The 16,289-nt window shown below is 37.6% G+C and overlaps 1 protein-coding gene across 6 annotated transcripts in view; it reads right to left on the bottom strand.

The window, feature by feature from the left end:
* The window catches only part of MBD5 (methyl-CpG binding domain protein 5), a 160,602-nt gene that overhangs the window by 143,670 nt on the left and 643 nt on the right, over window positions 1–16,289 (bottom strand). Inside the window, exon 1 of one of the 6 annotated variants that reach the window (XM_080621837.1) lies at window positions 3,456–4,168. The exons of the other annotated variants lie outside the window; for them this stretch is intronic. The gene's annotated coding sequence lies outside the window, so the exon portion shown is untranslated. Of the gene's footprint in view, window positions 1–3,455; window positions 4,169–16,289 lie in introns of those variants that run through there. 6 annotated transcript variants of the gene reach the window in all.

Genomic DNA, 16,289 nt, shown 5'->3' with positions numbered 1-16,289 from the left:
AAAGCAAACTCCCAAAATACCCAACCCCCAAACTAGATTTACAGGTCTAGCAAGTACTACTGCATATTTCTGTAAACTTCCACACTCCTTGTAACTCTACCACACTGGTAACTTAATAGTGCTATATAGTTATTAGCATTGGAAGAACGTCTCAGTCCAAATATGTCCATACACTGAATTAAGTGAAGGATTCCGAAACCATCTATGTTTCGGCTTCTCATACTGGACAGCTTCACTAAGCTTGGGGAGCTTCAACAGGGAGAATGACTTGTACTGACAACACTCCAAGTCCAGCATCCTGCTGGATATACTTTTCCTCATTTCAGTCAGAATGAGTGAAGGCTCTGGAGCAGAGCAGTTTACTAACTCTTTGTAATCCCAATAAACAGCTCAATCATTAACAGCTTTAACAACCTGTGTACCACACAACAAATCATTTGTGACCCTTCTTTTTGTCTCCCCTCACTGGTTGTGGCTTTTTACCTTTTCTGTTTCAGCTGGTGTCTTAGTTCAGTTGAATTCTTTGTTCATTTATTCCTTCTGTTGGGGGTGGGGAAGAACCAAAGTATTTTTCAGTTAGGAGATACAAAGAATCCTTTTGTTCTGCTCAGATGGGTATGTTACAAATTTGGTAAACTCTCCCTTCCATATTTATTCTGGCTTTATAATCCAGAATGGTCAGAGAACAAATGTTCCTTCACAAGATGCTCCCAAACCCCTATGTCAAAAATTTAAGATATCACTTACTTAAAAATAGAAACTAAAGTCTAAATTGGTAGATTATATCATTGATCTGGGCCCTTTTATCTGTGCTAGAGAAGCTATAGAATATATAAATCTAGTGGAAGACTCAGTGCAGGAAAAAAAAAAAAGAAAAAAAAAAATCACTATTCTGGACTCCTTGTAGAATTTCTCCAAGTGCAAAATTTTAAATCAATTTTTGTTTTACTACACTGTTCTAAATATGAACTTAGCAGTGGTCAAGAAACTGGAATACGTTTCCATGTATATTTTGTTAGTTTAATGCTTTCTTATATTTTGTTTCTTTGTAATACCAGCACAGGGGAAAAAAAAAAAAAAATCAAACCACCAAAGACTATGCAAGAGAACAGCACATTCTCCTTGCCACCACACTGGGTTTTCTCCTTTTAGATCTCCCGCACTTAGACAGTTACATCCATTTGAAATGTGCCTGCATACAGCAGCGTCTTCTGTCCGCTCCAGATTAAAACAATTATACATACACTTTCTGTGGTGCACAGCACAGCATGACACAGCAACACAGATCACAGTGGCTTAACAGTATTCAGACGGCAGGCTTTTATCTTGAAGTACGAAACACACATCATCCTGTAACAGCTAGGTTTGTAATTGAAGCATGGCCACACCAGGAACCCTGTGGTAGTCACGTAAGTGTGAAGTGGGCAAAAGTCTTCTGAAACAACACTGGAATATTCCTCTTAAAAATCACATTTTTCACAAATGACAGGCCTACCACTGCCTACGTAAATCAACGGCAGGTCTTCCCAGCTGTGTGAAGTTGTATACTCTGCCAACTCAACCCTGTTGTATTTGTTTTTGGAATAGTTAATATGGCTAACCAAGACCTACAATACCAGGCAGTAATCTTCACAAGTGAAATGTCATGAACAGATACAAACACAATTAACCCAGAGAAGACCATCCTCTCTAAAACCAGATATCACTCAAGATACTTATGTTCTGTCATTTGTCAGTAAACTGCTCAATAAACTGCGTATCAAATGTAACATATTTAATGAGCGTCTCTAGGACTGCAGAAATTACAAGTTCCCAAAACATAAGGTCTGGTTCTCAAACTGCTGCAATTTGGATAACATTCACCTGCTTTCAGACTGTTGCAATATTTCTCACTTCCCTAGCTAGGCAAAGGGCAAGTGGCATACTCTCAGAAAAGTTCCACATACGACTGATATTCTTTACAGAAGCTCTCAAGTATTCATATCTGTATGATTTCATCTCATGTCAACTGCCTTCCACCAGAAGCCAGCTACAGAAACAAGATTTCTCAAGCCTCTCATAACAACTCCCCCCTGGGAGGAGCCAGTGCCCCCTTAAAGTCAGAAGGAGTTGATGGAAAGCTATCTAATTCTCTTAAAATCTCTGTCTGTAATCTGCTGAAACAACAGTTCAGACCCAAGCAGGTGCAGCACACCCAACACTGGCAGAATCAGGGTTTGGCACTGGTTAGACAAAAGCAGAAATTAAGGACATGATTTAAATCAGCAGTACCTTAGCTTAAAAAAAGGTGATGGCAGGCACTCATGCAAGAGAGCTAAGATAGACAATCTTTCACAGTGTAATAATAATTCACAGGCTGGCTACAGCAGTTACAACTTCAGAAAGTTAGCAACAATAAAGTGCAACTGCAAGATACAGCTATATACATGTGGGCTACAGACAGCACTACTGAGGTACTGTGCTCTGCGAGCAGGCTCCACACGTGCTTATGCTTGTGTTAAATCTTCGCACGGGCGTATTCTGTAACATTATTATACACTGATACTGATCCTTATTATCACAGAGGGCCAGTATCAGTCAAGTACCTAACCAGGCCAACCCCATGGGCCTAAAATAACATGTAGTTTTCTGTGAGAATGGCATCTGAGTAAAGGATTAGGCTCACAATACATGCAAGCCTAATACAAGTCTCAACTGGCAAGAACATGACTGATCTGTTAGACTCGATAGCTCCAGCACAGCTTACCTGGCTCTTCCTGCTCCACTCTTCCATAAGTACACACCCCACTTTCTCTAGTGTACGTTCCAGAAACATTACCAATTCACAGAGTTGGGAGGACAGCTAATGTATATATATATGTTTTTAAATGTTGATGTCAATGTCTTGTTTACTAATCCATTGCTGAAGACAAAGTAAAATCCATCTAAGAAACGTCAGTGGGGAGCAGAGAAAAACACCACAGGTAGAACAATACACATGCCTAAATAACCAGGTCCCCTGCCAGAAAGAGCTCAGCTGACAGATTATGACACAAACCCTTTGGCCAAATGGCCCTTAACTAATTCTATTACTTCTGCCCCTTAAGAGAGGGGCCAATCTTCAGTAAAATATCCATGGATGTGGATAGCAATATGCAGAGGAAAAATACCCCCCAAAATCAAACAGGCACATGAAGTACTGAATTGCTCCAATTTATCTGTTGCATTGCTGTAATTTCTCTTTAATGACAAATTCACACAAAAAGAAAAAAGCCAAAAGCCTATTAAAATGTCTACTTTAAAAAATTAGCATTCACTTTTTAATCTGCATGCTCAAAACTCTCTCTCTCACTGTAGCTCAAGAACAACAGAGCAAGACGACATCTAAAGCAAAACCAGTTTTGAAACAGACTAATATCTCAAATTTCATTCATGCTGGTAGTTCAGTGTTCCCTTCACATCCTGTCCTTCATTACCTGCTGTTGGCTGAAGATAATCTCTTTCAGGCTTCTCAAATGCTGACACAGGAACCTCTGCGAGCATACTGAACTACTTCCTTTTCTCCTTGAAAAGATTTAATAATCTACAACTTTCTTCTGTGCCCTACTTGTAGTCTATCATTTTCTTCCTTCTTGTATCGAATCTGCTAAAATAAAATTTTACAGAGTGTCAATTCAACAAAGGAAAAACTATAAAGTTCATTCTGACAGCTCCTTTTCTCAAAAAAATTAATCAAAAAAAGAAAGAAAGAAAAAAAACCTTTGCCCTTGAAAAGATGAATGGAATAGCCTTAGGTATTCTATAGCTGTACTTATGAAAAAGTTATTGGACATTAAACACACAAGTCTCTACAGAAATAGGAAAAGTGTTTTGCCCAAGTCATAAACTTCTTTTTCCGTTGCACAGTCCACTTCTACACTTTCCATGCTACAGCTAGACATAAGCTCACCTCTCAGAGAGGGACAAGTCCCATCCATCTCGACGGGAAGCAATACCTATGAGATAATACTAGCAAATGAAGTAGTCTCACAAAAAGACATGTACATACACACACAAACACAAACATAAGCTATTCAAATTCAGGAGAGCAATTATGCTCTTTACAGAAACTCAGTGTTTTGTCCATACATTAAACTTTTCTTACCAAAACCATGCCATTACCTCTTAATATTATAATGGTAGCATCAAATCACAGTACATAACACTAAATAAATGTATCAGTAAATCTAAAAAATCACTAGGTGTCACAATGTCCAGTTTACTTTTCTATGTAGAAAAGGTATTTCACCTTAAAATAAAGTAAAAAGTCATGTGAAAGTAATGTAAAACTCCCTGGCCATAAAGAAAACTGATGCCGGCATTCTTAAAACATTCAAGATCTCCATATATGTCCTATTTAGTACTTCATACTGAAATGTTGCAGAAATTCATTATTTTCCTTACTTTTTACCCAAAACAATTCAGTTTGATTTTAAAGTTTTATATTTTAAAATAGTGATAAAAACATCTAATAAGAAAGATAATCTGGTATCAACCCAGCTGCTGAGCAGGCATTTATATTTTATACAGAACAGGCATTTTCACTTTGTTAGATCTCCCCCCCCGCCAACCTATCTGAAGACAAAGTCAACCTACCCATGGATTTCCATATAAAGTGTAAATAAAAGCCCCAAATCCTCTTAAACTTGGTTTTCTAACTTAAAGCAAATATTTATTAACACATTTTTCATCAAATGCTGAATCACGAGGAAAATGTGTAACTCATTGCTAGTTTGGAGATAATTTTATTTCAGCTCATTGAACAAATCCCTTCTTGTTTTTGGCAGAACTGTATCAGAACATTTTTTTTAAACAATGTTGTATCACTGTTGTAGTTTAGAGAAAAACATAAAGGTAAGTCTTGAACAGGAAAGGAAAAAAAATGGAATAAAAACAATTAAGCTCATTTCTTGTAGGTGCAAAGATATTCCCCTGTCTCCAAGCAAAGAAGGTAACATAGATTAGTATCAGCAATTTGAATTTAAGCTATCCAATAGAAATTAAAATTTAGAAGTCCAAGTTTCTCTCATTATAAGAAGTCTCTTCTATTGTTCATCCAAAATTACCACTTTTCTTTTTTTGTTCTTTATTGGAGCATGCAGAATCACCCCCCTATATTAGGTCTGAATAATTTTCACAGAAGTCAATAATAAAAAACGCCAAACCTCATTATTACTATTATTCTGTATTACAGCAAGAGAATGCTCCATCCTTGGCGGTGTTCAAGGCCAGGTCGGATGAGGCCTTGGGTGGCATGGTTTAGAGTGGGGTGTCCCTGCCAGGGCGGGGGGGTTGGAACTAGATGATCTTAAGGTCCTTTCCAACCCTGACTATTCTATGAAAACACTGTCCAGAAGAGGTGGATGAAATAATTTAGTCAGTCACTGAATTCAAAGGGATCAGAGAATAATTCTGAAAATGCAGACTGGTTAATGCTTCCAAAATCAACACATCTGGTTCCTACTTCTGTGCACATTTCTGAAAAAAAATTCTGTTCCTATTTCGGTTGAAATACTTAAACACTCAAAATACACAGAAAATGATATTATTCAAAAGATACTCCTCCCCTTACTAAGATATACTGAATTCAGTGGCCTAAGCCATACTTCAGACATTGTCTCAAACTAGGAAATGCTAAATCATACTAAAGCTCCTGTTCAATTAAAACAACCCCAAACAAACAAACATCAATAAAAAACCCCCAAACAGCACAACCTTTTCTGGCTGTATTCAATGGAGGAATGTTTGCGCCTGTATGCATAAGACCAGGGATATTTACCTGAAAAGGAAGATGCAAGCAATTTAAAAAATAATTTTCATATTTCTATTAATTGTAAAACACATGCTTCTGTTTCACAGCCTTAAAACTCTGAAGAGTTAAATTCTCTACCAGAATGCATTTGTTCAAGTGTAAAGCTAACAAATGCTAAAATTTTTGGCAACACTTCTGCATTTCTGAATCATTAGGTAGTCAAAACTATTTTTTGATTTTGCTTGCATGATGCTGGATTAGAATAATCCATATAAATCAGTGGTTTCCCCTCACTAGGAATACAGTGTTTACTTCTGGTCCTCTGATGTCAAAAGGATGCATAAAAAACTAGGGAGGTTCAGAAATAAATAACAAAAAAGCCATACATGTACAGCAGTGGATTAGAATTGTTTACTCAGGAGAGGAGTAAAAAAGAACATAGTCAAAGTAAACATAATAGTAGCAAACCAGAGAAGGCATGCTGAGCATTTCAGTCACCCTTTACAGAACATAATGATGGGATGCTTTTCCTAAAGAAAACTTAAACACGTAGGTCTTTGACAAAGAAAACTGTTTATGCTATGGGAACAGCAGAACTCTCAATGCTCTCCTCCCACCAAGATGTAGAGTTCACACCCACAAGACGGAACTGACATAGGATAAAGAAGAAAAAGGTGAACTCAAGTCATGTATTTAGTTGCCTAGAGACTTAACTCGTGGAAACCTAAACATCCAGGCCAAAGTATTCCAAGATATTTAAGTACTCCTTTTCTATTGATATCAGTTATCATTTGAGAACAGTGGGGCTTGTTGATCAAATATGCTGGATGATGTAGACTGTTACAATTTCAAGCTCTTTCAAGTCTAGGCAGCAACAGTGGTGGCAATATGAAAATATTTATATGCTGGATAGTAGCTGGATGCCTATTTATTTCCTTTTTCAAATAATCATGAGACTCTGTTGTATGTAAAGACTGTGATTACGCAGCATCTTCTAGTTGATACAGTGAGTGAAAATATAAGGCAAGTGGCTTCATACTCATGTTTTCGGTAAGGCTACGATTTTTTCCCCGTAAGTAGTCACAAACTCCCCCTTCCCATCAAGTCCATTACTGGCTCTCTTCCCCTCCACCATGACAAATATACCCAGCCACATGGCCCCGTTTCTCAAATGCCTTCCAGTTTTCATTACAGCCCTGACCACCTCTGCACCACCCCCCATCCTTCAATTATTTTCCAAACTCTTTCTTTGCCTCTATCCACTTCCCTCCTTGCTGCATCCCTTTCTCTCCCCTCTGCTGTTCACACCCCCCCCACTACACTGCTTCGTTCCTGCCCACCAACCCCTCTCCCCAAAGTCTGCTGCTTCCTAACGTCTCACTACTTGTTTCCTTCCTACTCCCATACCACAAGGCCTCTCCAGAAGCTTTCAGTTACAATCCTCCTTTCTCTTAGAGAGCAAAACACCGTCTTCCCTCAAAATAAGTGCTGAATACCACAGTGAATAGCAGGAAGACTACACAAGCAGCACCTTGCAGCTTCAGGGAACTTGCCTCTTCAGTGAAGCAGGCTTCACCATCCAAAAATAAAAGTACTTCCACGTAGTGATGCATTCTCTGAAGCTTCACATTTGTTAGTGGTATTCCAAACTCCCTGCACCACTGACATGTGGAAAAATGCCACCAAGTCAAGCATCAAACATTATTACTGAGACCAACAAAGAGTTAGTAAGTTTCTTAGGTATTTCTACTAGGGCAAAATAAAGCATCTGAGTAAAGCAAAAGTAAACAACAGGAGAGTCTATGCAAATTGAGGACAGACCAATTATGGATTACACTGGACAGGATTAACGCAGAGATTAAAAAAAAAAGTAGTAATTATTTGCAAAGTCTTGATGAACACAGAGATTCCTATAATCAAATCCTAAAACACTGTCCATCTGTGGAGACCTCTAGTACGCACACTAACCAACTTCCTTCAGACCCTACATAGGACATTAAACAGAAGTCTCTATGAAGAGCTTGCTTGCAAGACAACTATAACTGGAGATGGTTTAAAGTACCTTCAGGTTAAGGTTCACCAGCCATCAGTAATGAATAAGTTCACATTCACCACCATTTTCAGATATCACTTAAGAATTTTGACTATTATCAACCAAACCAGAAACTAAAAAGTATTTCATGTTTTCTGTAATAAAAGCTCAGAAACCTTCCAGACATACAAATACTATAAATTCCAGTACAAAGTATAATTATTTGCAATAATTAGCAAAAGGTGAATATTAACACTTTTTTTACTGTTTTGTTACATTCAGTCATATTAAACATAGGAATAATACACTTCCAACAGCTCCACTATGGGATTAAGTGTGCCTCAGGTTCTTGTGTCCAGCCCATAGCTTAAAAAAATCCTGAATAAAGTGAAACTTATTTTCATTCAGCTCAGGTCATTATTTGCAGAAAGTCCATTAACTGTTTCCAAATAAAAGAAAAAACCTGTAAACAACAAGTTCTACAAAGTTTATATGATTCATTCTCTGCTGAAAATAGTAATTATCAGAGCAGTAACGGTTTTTTAAAAAAATAATGTAGCTCCCACACACAGAAATACCTTTACTGGAATAAAGTATTTACATGTTTCTTTTATATAAAAGACTTAAAAATTATTATATTTTAATTTGCCATTAATTTTTTAGTTACAGGGATAAGCTCATCAACTTCTACCTTACCATGTGTCTGCAGATTCGTAGCAGAACTGTTACATCAGATAATAACTCGAGTTACAATAAATGAAGAAGACTGATTTGTAACTATGAAGTTTGTATGAAGCAAAGCATGGGAATAAACCAGCAAAACCCACAAGCACAGGAAGAAAGCTAATATGTAAGGAATCCACATACCAGCTGATTAAGAAGCTGCCTAATGACCAGCTTTTGTGATCATTACATGGTTAGCTTTTGTGAAGTTAGAACTCATGAAAAATTCAGATTTAGGGCTTGATCCAACACCCAAGGAAGACGATAAATATTTTAGCACTGACATCAGTGAAAACAGAACAGATCCTTTATGTTTTTCTCTTAGTGTAAAGATTTCCTATGCAGCTTTTTAATAACAAAATACTAAGGGTACCAATACTGTATTGATATTTCAAAAAATTAAAGTCACCTTACACAGCAGTATTATAATGCTCCAAATCATGTGCCTAATACAAACCTATTTATCAAAGAAAAATTACTTGGCCAAAGCACGATATAAAAGCTCTAACAAAGATGCTAGAAGGCAATGCAACTTTCAGAAAAAACATCAGCACTACCACAGTGAGCACTGCAACTTTATAGCTAGTATACTTTGCACAGATGGACAAGTAATTTTTAGAAATGAATCACGCTGCAAATGATTTTACTAATTTTAAAACAGAGGTGAGGAACCAATAGCCTACAGGCCAGATACGGTTTGCTACTTCTGTTCAGATGGCCTACAGACATATACAAGCTTTATTACTTAATAACACCAAGGCAGACTTCAAGTGAAGACATGCGTGTTTTAAAAGGCTCCAACAATTCACATTTTTTTACATACCTAATCCTTAAACCCAAACATCTGCCTGGAGTTTAAAGTATTGAATGAAATCTATGTTATTAGTTTGATTTTTTTTTTTAAACCCACATAAATCGTTGAGTTATTGGCCACTAAATATAGCACATTCTTGCTGTCCAGAGAAGATGGGACTTAACAGCCCTCAACATTTAAATTATCTTAGTAGACAAAAGTCAACGGTACTTGGAGTCTGGACAACAGCCTGTATAATGGTTGTGGCAGAAGAATTTTGATACCTGCTCCAATACAGAGGAATATACTCTACAGCCCTTACTTAAGGCAAAACTCACACTGAAATCTATGAATATTTTGCCTCAAAAAGATACAATCCCAAATATAGATCTCAGTCTTTCATAGAGAGCTTTTTTCAAAGTGCAAAGCATTTCTGAATCTGAAAGTATACACAGGACTCTTAAATACAAAAAGTGAAAAAACATCTACTGCAAAAGAGAAAAATCATAAGCCACCGCTCTACTTTCTAGCCTTTCTGCAATTATTTGCAGCTGCCATGAACATATTGATATTTAGTAAACTGCAGGCTGCAGCTTTAATTGAACTTTGACTGCTATAAACAGTTAGCTGCCTGGCTCTGGCCCGCACTCTAATACCATCAGCAGAACAGAGATGGGAAGTATAAACAAATCTTTTAACTAGATTACAGTTTCTAAACTGCCCAAGAATCCCTTCAGCAAGAACTCCTGTGTGACAAAATGTTAAAGAGGGAAAAATATTTTTAAGCAGTATCTTAAAAAAGCCTAACCTTTCCTAAGATAGTATGAATGGGATTCTTCTGAGGAAAATGACAAAGTTTTCACAGGGGGCTATCCTTGAGAAACATGGTTTGATCCTTGAAGAAAAAAAAAAATAAAAAGGAAAAAAAAAGCCAGAAAACTTTAAAACAAACAGTTGCAAAACAGAAGGGTATTTTCCAAAGGCTTTTTTTCTCAAGACATCAAACTGCATAAAGAAAGGCTATTGAACTTTGAAATACCAGCAGAACTTGTAGTATGATTTCACATTTCAAGTGGCCACACTCAAGAACAACATAACAAAACCACATAGCACCACCAATCTATACCAACATGCCTTCCTTCTAAAGCTGATCTTTTTCATAATTTCCTTTAGCCAAGCTTCTTCCCCATAAAGATTATGAGGGGACAATGATGTATCTCCCCTTTCTGCCTCCAAGCCAGTAAAAGACAAAAGGAAGTTCTGTTCTAAAAAAAAAAATCCGCTTGCTACAGATCCCTGACTATTTTGTTTCTTTTATCAATGATATAATTTATCCACTTTTACAGTGTTTTCTTACAAAAAACAGTAGATACTGAAAAATTCTTCCTCTCAGCTAGCAGTAGGATGGGAGCACCGAGCAAAAACTTTTTTGTGGTTATCTGCTACCTACATATAAAATAATTTACCTCCTTAAGTTGACAGCATGCTTATAAAAAAAAAAAAAATAGATGCCTAAATCTTCATTACATCAGCCTTAAGAGTAAAAAAATAATTTTAAATATACATAATTTAAAAGCAGATCAGGTACAAACACAATCAAAATGTAAAGCCAGTGCTAGCTGTTTGTTATTGTCAAGCTACAGCTTGAGTCCTACCAAAACACATGAGATTTGTACTCATTCTGGCAGGGCCAATCATATAAATGCATATACATTTATATATGCACAGGCATATGTGTATATAAATATGCATGCATGAGTATACATATATGTACATATATATAAATACACATGAGGTATACAGGTAAAAGCTTAAAGATGAAGACAGAAACCAAATGTTTTACACATTTCTATAAAGCCTTTACTTTGTTAGAACAGATAATCCCAAATAACGTGTTGGCAATGATCTACCAGAGCTTAAAAACAAAAGTCTAAAATTGGCAAACTGCAATTTGATTTACATGTTTTTGAAACATTAGGCAGTATGAATGGAAAAATTAGCCTCTCTATATTTATGATATGTAGGCCCAGCTTCTATTTGGCTGACTTTTACTTTTCTCCTAACTTAAACTGCATTTGTTTCCTTTGGCGGTGAGGTACAAGGCAACATTATTGCAAGCCTCTCTTTATCTAAATGTTGAGAATATCACCATTTGATCCAACAGGATTTGTTGTGCAAACAATTGACAACTGTTCTGGTTGCCTCACTTGGGATTTTTTCTTAGTGAGGCCACGCTACTGATGCTGAAAACCAACTGACCTAATGTTTAGGATGCTATTTACACTTCAGGTCACTCTTCCTTCAGTAAATCATCAAAATAATTTTGGACTTAATGTCACTGTAAATGTAGACTAAGCAAAAATTATGATGAGTGGTTTTTGTTTTTTGTTTTTGTTGTTTTTTTTTTTTTTTTTTTTTTTTTTTTTTGTTTTTGTTTTTTTAATCCTGGGCTTTAATTTTACCTCATGTAGGAATAAGGTAATTAGCATATTGCTTCTAAAGGTCTTAATTACAAGATATTGTGACAAGATAAGAATTCTTAAAATACTGCTTCCTTACTTTATTTTAAAATATTTCCTGTAGAAGAAAAAGAAAAAAAAGAAAACAACATGTCAAAGAATTTAATGATTAATAAATTAAATGCTTTATTCTTTATTTGATAAAGTAACTAGAGACCTCAAAGAATTCCCAGACATTTCACCATTTCATTTTTAAAGTAAATTTAAAGCTTCTGAAACAGAATATTTCTGAAAAAAAAAAAAAAAAAGAACAAAAACCAAACAAACAACTAAACATTTTGGGCACCTCCAGTTCTCTGTATTGCCCTCAGCTCCAAGCCCCCGAACCAACACTCAAAGCCACTCTCAATGGTTGTTCCTCAGTCATTCCCATGGGAAGGACAGGAGGTAATGGAGATTTTCGTGAGAGGAACACCTGTCAAGCTGCAGATAAACTGAGATGATCAACCCATTTCACAAAAGTCTATGAATAGCCATCTCACAGTAATGACTGATTCCTGCTGCCATGTGCCAGATCAAAACAACTACTTAGAACTACTTAGGCTTGAAATACAGATCTTTGGAGCCACACAATCACTTTCATTTTAAGTACTGTTTTAATATATCTATTTTTTACACTTCTTTTATATACTCATTTGTATATATACATGGGCATTTGTGTATGCAGCTAAACATAGTTGTGTACGTACCCACACATTTCGCAATGTTGTAGTCTAAGAGGTTTTGACAAATTTTACCTCAATTTAAAAATAATGCAAAGTCTGAACTCCTTTCTAGACAATTCATAAAAAAAAAAAAAAAAAAAAAAAAAAAGATACCACTATGATAAAGAACTTGGAATTTGAAAAGAGGAAAGGAGTCAGCACTTCTTAATTTCTTAACTGCTGCTTTTCATTAGCATCCCACTTGGTTTAACTCCAGTTACCTAGATTTCAGGATGCTCTAATTTTTATCTATCTCCAATGGTCTTCCAAAATTTTATTCCTAATACAGTCTTCAGTTCCTGTGCAGGCCTACTTGAATCTGATTGAGCAGTATCATTCCACCTAATAGCTCCAAAAATAAATACAAAGAAAAGTCAATGAAAGCCTGTGGTTTCAAACATTCAAGTAACTCTTATAATGAATAAGCAGGTCCTTAATGACATAAGAGCCTTAAAGCTGTATGCTGTATCTTTTTATTGTTGAAATCAATGGCAAGTTTGATACCCATTTTCCACTGGACAAAACAGAAACCAGAACAGGGCGCCTAAAAGAGCCAAACAAACCCAAGCCCCCAAGTAACCAAACAAGCTTAGAAGAAGCAGCAGAACTCCATAGTTTTCAAGTTTTAACAGTATTTTTTAAAAAGAAACTCAGTCACTTTCAAAATGTGTGTCCCTAGCCATTAACAGATGAGCTTCTTCTCTTGCAGACTGCTTTGTGTATGTGGTCTCTTAAGCCCATAGGAAAACATGCTGACATTAGTGGGGCTTCAGATGGACACAAGCGACCACTCACCTGGTCTGCTGCTTTCTAGAAGGAACATCCATGATAAGCACTTGCTGCTGATTCAAAAACTAATTTCATAGTTATAGACTGTATTCAAGTCACTGATCTTCCACATACAAGGAACATCCATAAGTAACAGCAAGCGAAGGGAAGGGGGGGAATTTTCTGACAATTTAAATTAAATAACCGAGGTGAAAATGAAGGCATCCCATTTGAGTGGACTGTTCCTTATATCAAGATCTTCCATGCTTTTTAATGAGAAAGACTGACCCCTCCATAGCCAAATTAAAACTAAGGACTACAAGCAAAGAAAAGTTCAACTACTGAAAGTATTGCATCATAAAGATTCTCTCAAACATCTGCCTACCTAGTCCAAATAGAAACTAACACATTTAACCACAATGAAAGGTAAGACATCAAACTCCAAGGAAAGACTGTTGAAGACAACTATAAATCTGGCTCAAACAGCATCTTCACATCTAACACAGCCCACATTTTGCCATGGTAGGTTCCTTGCTAATTCAAAACAACCTCTCTGACCTAAAGTCTGGGAAGCCATGAACCTGGAATTCTGGAAAATAATTATTAATTTTGTCTCAAAAGATAAAGAACTGGAAAATACACACAAAGTTTTCCTAAAAGCAATTAGCAACTATAAATACCTACTCATAATAGCAGCAGAAAGATCTTAAAAGACCCAAACAAAACTGTACTGCTGTTTAGTTTTAGCCATTGATAACACACATTATTCCTTAACACAGGTTGATACTCAATTCTTTCTGTTCTTAGAAGGTGGTTGTGATACCTGACAGAAGCTACAGATTAGCCTCAGATCTCTTTGTGCTAGGTGCTACAGAAACACAGGAACTGCTTCTAACACAAGCTGGAATCCCAGCCCTACCAGTGGCTCCTTAGGAGGAACCTTCCCTACCCAATCCCTCCAAACTAGCGGTTGGCTTTCCAACACAGACTCAGCTGTGGGAGCTGAAGGCCTATGGAAATTAAGGGTTTACTAGTAATCTTACCTCTAGGATTTAAAGTAAGAGAAGAGCCTGAATTATTCTGCCCAGCTTTAGAATTCCGTTAGGGTATTTTACTGAGCAATCATATTAAATCAAATCATGCCTATTTTTAACACCAAAACACAAAGAGATTAAAGTGTTAAATCCCCATAATAAATAATACATCTCATCAGCTGTAGGCCATGAAAGTTGCAGGCAGATTTGCAGCTCTACATATATTGGGAGCATAATCCTGAAGCCACTACAGATTTCCATGTAGAGATGAAAACAGACCAGTGGTATCTCAGGTTGAGAAAGGAAGCTTTGTCATAAAAAACCAATTTTTCTTTGACTCTTTGTCAAAGAAAACCAATAGAAAACTGTGTTCTTTACTCCTGGACAGTCCTTCACTGTCCAGCTCTTGTCTGTAGTAAACTAACTACAAGAAAAGTCAGATGTTTAAAGAATGGGGTTTTATACATGTATTTGCCAATTGTGATAATGATTATCATTGTTGATTTTTTTTACATTTTAAACCAAAGTAACCTTGTGTTTACAAGCTAATGGAAAACTAATAGCAAACTATTAGAAAGAACTACAATCATAACTGCGACCTTCAATTCTTCCTCACAATATCGTTAAGAATTTGTCCAACTATACTTTTCTCTCATTCTTCCCATTCCATCAAATTATGGCTTTCTCAAGCTCTTTCCAGTTTGATCACAAAATTGCTGCTTCACACAGGACATGTACAAATTAGAAATGGAAGACACCAAAGCATTTCAGGAGAACTCTTTCTCATGGGTATCCTTCCAGCATGAGAGAGAAATAACACACTCTCTGCTGACCACCATTTAACCATGATGTCCCACTGAAATACATACTCATGGCCTCTTCACGGTTCAGCATGCTCCGCAGTACTTAATAAACTGAGCACTCAAACTGTCCTTTTAAAATTACAGAGGACATAATTAAGCCCCAGAAATAAGCAGACAACAGCAATTTTAATATAAACATCCTACTTATGGATTGAACTCTTATTTCAACTTAGCATTAATGACCAAACTCTTACTTCTGGATTCTAGCAAATCTCTAGAAGGCTTCCTCCAGTAGTTCCTTGAGTCAGAGTAAAATGTAAAGGGGCAAACTAATACCTATTTCAGACATTCTGACACATAACATCCCTTTTAATCAGCAGAAAAAATGGTCAGATCAGCCCACTGGTGATACCCGCCCTAACAAACCAGCAACAATCTGAGCGTGGATGGAGACATTTGGCCTTCCCAGCAGCAGGCCATGGAAAAACAGATCGCAACATATATATTAGAACAGACCATTGACCAAATATAGCCAGCCCCCAACAATAGCCACGTCCTGCTATCACACGCGCAACACCAGTTCCCATCTTGCAAACACTGACGTTCGTCAGGAGTCCAGTTCTCGGACAACCCCTGGAAGTTAAGCTCATGAGTGGGTCTTTGTACAACTAGGGCCCTAACGACCGCAGGGGTTTAACAAGTCAAATAACAGCCTGAAACCACCGCAGAGAGCCCATCCAGAGAACCCACCGGAGCAAACCCAGAGGGTTCCCCAGTACCCTGCCGTTATTTCAGCCACCGAATTCTCTGCTGCGGCGAGGAAAACAACACTTGCGGGACAAGCCGGGGCTCAGCACCCACGAGAGCCATCCCGAACTTCGCTCACAACACCGCGCCTTCTACAGCGAGCCGTTCCCACCGACGTTACCCCCACTCCGGCCCGGTGTGGATCCCGGGGGGGGCCGGGGAAGCAACCCCCGGAGCGACGGGGAACGGACCGCGGCCGGCGCATCACCCGCGCCCCAGCGACAACAAAGCTCCGGCCGGCCCATGCGGGGGGAGCCCCCAGCGCTGAGAGGGGCCACAAAGTGACAGGCGGGCGCCCGGCGCCCCCTCCCCGCCGCCCGCGGCCCAGCGCGGCCG

This window comes from Psittacula echo (genome assembly GCF_963264785.1).
Source record: "Psittacula echo genome assembly, chromosome: 6".
In the NCBI taxonomy this organism is placed as follows: Eukaryota; Metazoa; Chordata; class Aves; order Psittaciformes; family Psittacidae; genus Psittacula; species Psittacula echo.
This window is presented reverse-complemented; position numbering and strand designations above follow the sequence as displayed.